The sequence below is a fragment of the Lolium rigidum genome, chromosome 7 (assembly GCF_022539505.1).
Source record: "Lolium rigidum isolate FL_2022 chromosome 7, APGP_CSIRO_Lrig_0.1, whole genome shotgun sequence".
NCBI classification, from domain to species: domain Eukaryota; kingdom Viridiplantae; phylum Streptophyta; class Magnoliopsida; order Poales; family Poaceae; genus Lolium; species Lolium rigidum.
This window is the reverse complement of record NC_061514.1, coordinates 249,238,861-249,245,003: the sequence shown is the minus strand read 5'-3', so window position 1 is coordinate 249,245,003 and position 6,143 is coordinate 249,238,861.

The window sequence follows — 6,143 nt, the reverse complement described above, 5'->3', positions numbered from 1 at the left end:
AAATAAAGATAAGAAGAGGTTGCTACAGTAGTAACAACTTCCAAGACTCAAATATAAAATAAAGTACAGAAGTAAAATAATGGGTTGTCTCCCATAAGCGCTTTTCTTTAACGCCTTTCAGCTAGGCGCAGAAAGTGTGAATCAAGTAACATCGAGAGATGAAGCATCAACATCATAATTTGTTCTAATAATAGAATCATAAGGTAACTTCATTCTCTTTCTAGGGAAGTGTTCCATACCTTTCTTGAGAGGAAATTGATATTTAATATTACCTTCCTTCATATCAATGGTAGCACCAACAGTTCGAAGAAAAGGTCTTCCCAATATAATGGGACAAGATGCATTGCATTCAATATCCAAGACAACAAAATCAACGGGGACAAGGTTATTGTTAACCATAATACGAACATTATCAATCCTCCCCAAAGGTTTCTTTATAGCATTATCAGCAAGATTAACATCCGGATAACAATTTTTCAATGGTGGCAAGTCAAGCATATCATACATTTTCTTAGGCATAACGAAATACTTGCACCAAGATCACATAAAGCATTACAATCAAAATCATTGACCCTCATCTTAATGATGGGCTCCCAACCATCTTCTAACTTCCTAGGAATAGAAGTTTCAAGTTTTAGTTTCTCTTCTCTAGCTTTTATGAGAGCATTTGTAATATGTTTTGTAAAGGCCAAATTTATAGCACTAGCATTGGGACTTTTAGCAAGTTTTTGTAAGAACTTTATAACTTCAGAGATGTGACAATCATCAAAATCTAAACCATTATGATCTATAGCAATGGGATCATTGTCCCCAATATTTTGAAAAATTTCAGCAGTTTTATCAGTTTCAGCAGTTTTAGCAGTTTCAGGCAATTTTGCACGCTTTGCACTAGGAGTAGAAACATTGCCAACACCAATTATTTTACCATTGATAGTAGGAGGTGTAGCAACATGTGAAGTATTATCATTACTAGTGGTGGTAATAGTCCAAACTTTAGCTACATTATTCTCTTTAGCTAGTTTTTCGTTTTCTTCTCTTTCCCACCTAGCATGCAATTCAACCATCAATCTAATATTCTCATTAATTCGAACTTGGATGGCATTTGCTGTAGTAACAATTTTATTATCAATATCCTTATTAGGCATAACTTTCAATTTTAAAAGATCAACATCGGAGGCAAGACTATCAACCTTAGAAGCAAGAATATCAATTTTATCAAGCTTTTCCTCAACAGATTTGTTAAAAGCAGTTTGTGTACTAATAAATTCTTTAAGCATGGCTTCAAGACCAGGGGGTACACTCCTATTATTGTTGTAAGAATTCCCATAAGAATTACCATAACTATTACCATTAGCAGCAGGATATGGCCTATAGTTGTTACCGAATTATTCCTATAAGCATTGTTGTTGAAATTATTACTTTTAATGAAGTTCACATCAACATGTTCTTCTTGGGCAACCAATGAAGCTAAAGGAACATTATTAGGATCAACATTAGATCTACCATTCACAAGCATAGACATAATAGCATCAATCTTATCACTCAAGGAGGAGGTTTCTTCAACAGAATTTACCTTCTTACCTTGTGGAGCTCTTTCCGTGTGCCATTCAGAGTAATTTGTCATCATATCATCAAGAATCTTTGTTGCCGCCCCCAAAGTAATGGACATAAAGGTACCTCCAGCAGCTGAATCCAATAGGTTCCGCGAAGAAAAATTCAATCCTGCATAAAAGGTTTGGATGATCATCCAAGTAGTTAGTCCATGGGGTATGGCAATTCTTCACCAAAGATTTCATTCTCTCCCATGCTTGAGCAACATGTTCATTATCTAATTGCTTAAAATTCATTATGCTACTTCTCAAAGATATAATTTTAGCGGGAGGATAATATCTACCAATAAAAGCATCCTTACATTTAGTCCATGAATCAATACTATTTCTAGGCAGAGATAGCAACCAATCTTTAGCTCCTCCTCTTAAGGAGAAAGGAAACAATTTTAATTTTATAATGTCACCATCTACATCCTTATACTTTTGCGTTTCACATAGTTCAACAAAATTATTAAGATGGGCAGCAACATCATCAGAACTAACACCAGAAAATTGCTCTCTCATAACAAGATTTAGTAAAGCAGGTTTAATTTCAAAGAATTCTGCTGTAGTAGCAGGTGGAGCAATAAGTGTGCATAAGAAATCATTATTATTTGTGCTAGTGAAGTCACACAAGTTAGTATTCTCGACAGTACCCATTTTAGCAGTAGTAAATAAAGCAAACTAAATAAAGTAAATGCAAGTAACTAATTTTTTTGTGTTTTTAATATAGAGAACAAGACAGTAAATAAAGTAAAACTAGCAACTATTTTTTTGTGTGTTTTTGATATAAGAGCAAACAAAGCAGTAAATAAAATAAAGTAAAGCAAGACAAAAACAAAGTAAAGAGATTGGATGTGGGAGACTCCCCTTGCAGCGTGTCTTGATCTCCCCGGCAACGGCGCCAGAAAAAGAGCTTGATGCGTGCAGTTGACACACGTCCGTTGGGAACCCCAAGAGGAAGGTGTGATGCGTACGAGTAGAAAGTTATCCCTCGATAAGAAACCAAGGTTTATCGAACCAGTAGGAGCCAAGAAGCACGTTGAAGGTTGATGGCGGCGAAGTGTAGTGCGGCGCAACACCAGGGATTCCGGCGCCAACGTGGAACCTGCACAACACAATCAAAGTACTTTGCCCCAACGTAACAGTGAGGTTGTCAATCTCACCGGCTTGCTGTAACAAAGGATTAAACGTATTGTGTGGAAGATGATGATTGTTTGCGAAGAACAGTAAAGAACAATTGCAGTAGATTGTATTTCAGATGTAAAGAATTGGACCGGGGTCCACAGTTCACTAGTGGTGTCTCTCCCATAAGATAAACATATGTTGGGTGAACAAATTACAGTTGGGCAATTGACAAATAAAGAAGGCATAACAATGCACATACATATATCATGATGAGTACTATGAGATTTAATCGGGGCATTACGACAAAGTACATAGACCGCTATCCGGCATGCATCTATGCCTAAAAAGTCCACCTTCAGGTTATCATCCGAACCCCTTCCGAGTATTAAGTTGCAAACAACGAGACAATTGCATTAAGTATGGTGCATAATGTAATCAACACAAATATCCTTAGACAAAGCATCGATGTTTTATCCCTAGTGGCAACAAGCACATCCACAACCTTAGAACTTTACTCGTCACTGTCCCAGATTTAATGGAGGCATGAACCCACTATCGAGCATAAATACTCCCTCTTGGAGTCACAAGTATCAACTTGGCCGAGCCTCTACTAGCAACGGAGAGCATGCAAGAACATAAACAACATATATGATAGATTGATAATCAACTTGACATAGTATTCAATATTCATCGGATCCCAACAAACACAACATGTAGGATTACAAATAGATGATCTTGATCATGATAGGCAGCTCACAAGATCTAACATGATAGCACAATGAGGAGAAGACAACCATCTAGCTACTGCTATGGACCCATAGTCCAGGGGTGGACTACTCACACATCGATCCGGAGGCGATCATGGCGATGAAGAGCCCTCCGGGAGATGATTCCCCTCTCCGGCGGGGTGCCGGAGGCGATCTCCTGAATCCCCCGAGATGGGATTGGCGGCGGCGGCGTCTCTGGAAGGTTTTTCGTATCGTGGCTCTTGGTACTGGGGGTTTCGCGATGAAGGCTTTAAGTAGGCGGAAGGGCAGGTTAGGAGGCGTCACGGGGGCCCCACACGCTAGGGCCGCGCGGGCCCCCCTTAGGCCGCGCCGCCCTAGTGTGGCGGCGCCACGTGGCCCCACTTCGTGACTCCTTCGGTCTTCTGGAAACTTCGTGTAAAAATAGGCCCCTGGGCGTTGATTTCGTCCAATTCCGAGAATATTTCCTTACTAGGATTTCTGAAACCGAAAACAGCAGAAAACAACAACTGGCTCTTCGGCATCTCGTCAATAGGTTAGTGCCGGAAAATGCATAATAATGACATATAATGTGTATAAAACATGTGAGTATCCTCATAAAAGTAGCATGGAACATAAGAAATTATAGATACGTTTGGGACGTATCATGCATAGACAACAGTTGACAACAATGCAAATGTAAGACTTGCATAACGAGCTTAACTCATAAGCAATAGATTCTTAGTAGAAAGCTTTGAAACAACACAAAGGAAGATATAAGTTTCAGCAGTTGCTTTCCAACTTGCAACATGTATAGTCTCATGGATAATTGTCAACACAAAGTAATATAACAAGTGCAATAGGTAAACATGTAAGAATCAATGCACACAGCTGATACAAGTGTTTGCTTCTAAGATAGAAAGAATAGGTAAACCGACTCAACAATAAAGTAGAAGAATAGGCCCTTCGCAGAGGGAAGCATGGATTACTATTTTTGTGCTAGAGCTTTTCATTTTGAAAACAAGAAACAATTTTGTCAACTAGTAGTAATAAAGCATATGTGTTATGTATAAGATATCTTATAAGTTGCAAGCCTCATGCATAGTATACTAATAGTGCCCGCACCTTGTCCTAATTAGCTTGGATTAACACGGATTATCATTGCATAACATATGTTTCAACCAAGTGTCACAAAGGGGTACCTCTATGCCGCCTGCATAAGGGTCTAAGGAGAAGGTTCGCATTGGATTTCTCGCTTTGATCATTCTCAACTTAGACACCCATACCGGGACAACATAGACAACAGATAATGGACTCCTCTTTAATGCTTAAGCATTCAACAACAGCTAATATTCTCATAAGAGATTGAGGATTTGTGTCCAAACCGAAACTTCCACCATGATTCATGGCTTTAGTTAGCGGCCCAATGTTCTTCTCTAACAATATGCATACTCAAACCATTTGATCATGAAAATCTCCCTTACTTCGGACAAGACGAACATGCATAGCAACTCACATGATATTCAACAAAGGTAAAAGTTGATGGCGTCCCGTAAACATGGTTACCGTTCAACAAGCAACTTATTAAGAAATAAGACACATAAGTACATATTCTTCACCACAATAGTTTTTAAGGCTATTTGTCCCATGAGCTATGTATTGTAAAGGCAAAGAATGGAAGTTTAAAGGTAGCACTCAAGTAATGTACTTTGGAATGGCGGGGAAATACCATGTGGTAGGTAGGTATGGTGGACACAAATGGCATGGATTTGGCTCAAGGATTTGGATGCACGAGAAGAATCCTCTCAATACAAGGCTAGGCTAGCAAGGTTGTTTGAAGCAAACTCAAGTATGAAACGGTGCAGACAAGACTCACATATAAACATATTGTAAGCATTATAAGACTTTACATCGTCTCCTTGTTGTTCAAACACCTCAACCTAGAAAATATCTAGACTTAGAGAGACCAATCATGCAAACCAAATTTTAACAAGCTCTATGTAGTTATTCATTAATAGGTGCAAGGTACATGATGCAAGAGCTTAAACATGATCTATATGAGCACAACAATTGCCAAGTATCACATTATTCAAGACATTATACCATTTACCACATGCGGCATTTTCCGTTTCCAACCATATATCAATGAACGAAGTAGTTCAACCTTCGCAATGAACATTAAGAATAAAGCTAAGAACACATGTGTTCATACGAAACAGCGGAGCGTGTCTCTCTCCCACACAAAGAATGCTAGGATCCGACTTTATTCAAACAAAAACAAAAACAAAAAGCAAACAGACGCTCCAAGCAAAGCACATAAGATGTGACTGAATAAAATATAGTTTCACTAGAGGAACCTCGATAATGTTGTCGATGAAGAAGGGGATGCCTTGGGCATCCCCAAGCTTAGATGCTTGAGTCTTCTTGAAATATGCAGGGATGAACCACTGGGGCATCCCCAAGCTTAGACTTTTCACTCTTCTTGATCATATTGTATCATCCTCCTCTCTTGATCCTTGAAAACTTCCTCCACACCAAACTCAAAACAAACTCATTAGAGGGTTAGTGCATATTTGAAAATTCACATATTCAGAGGTGACATAATCATTCTTAACACTTCTGGACATTGCACAAAGCTACTGAAAGTTAATGGAACAAAGAAATCCATCAAACATAGCAAAACGTAATGCGAACAAAGGCA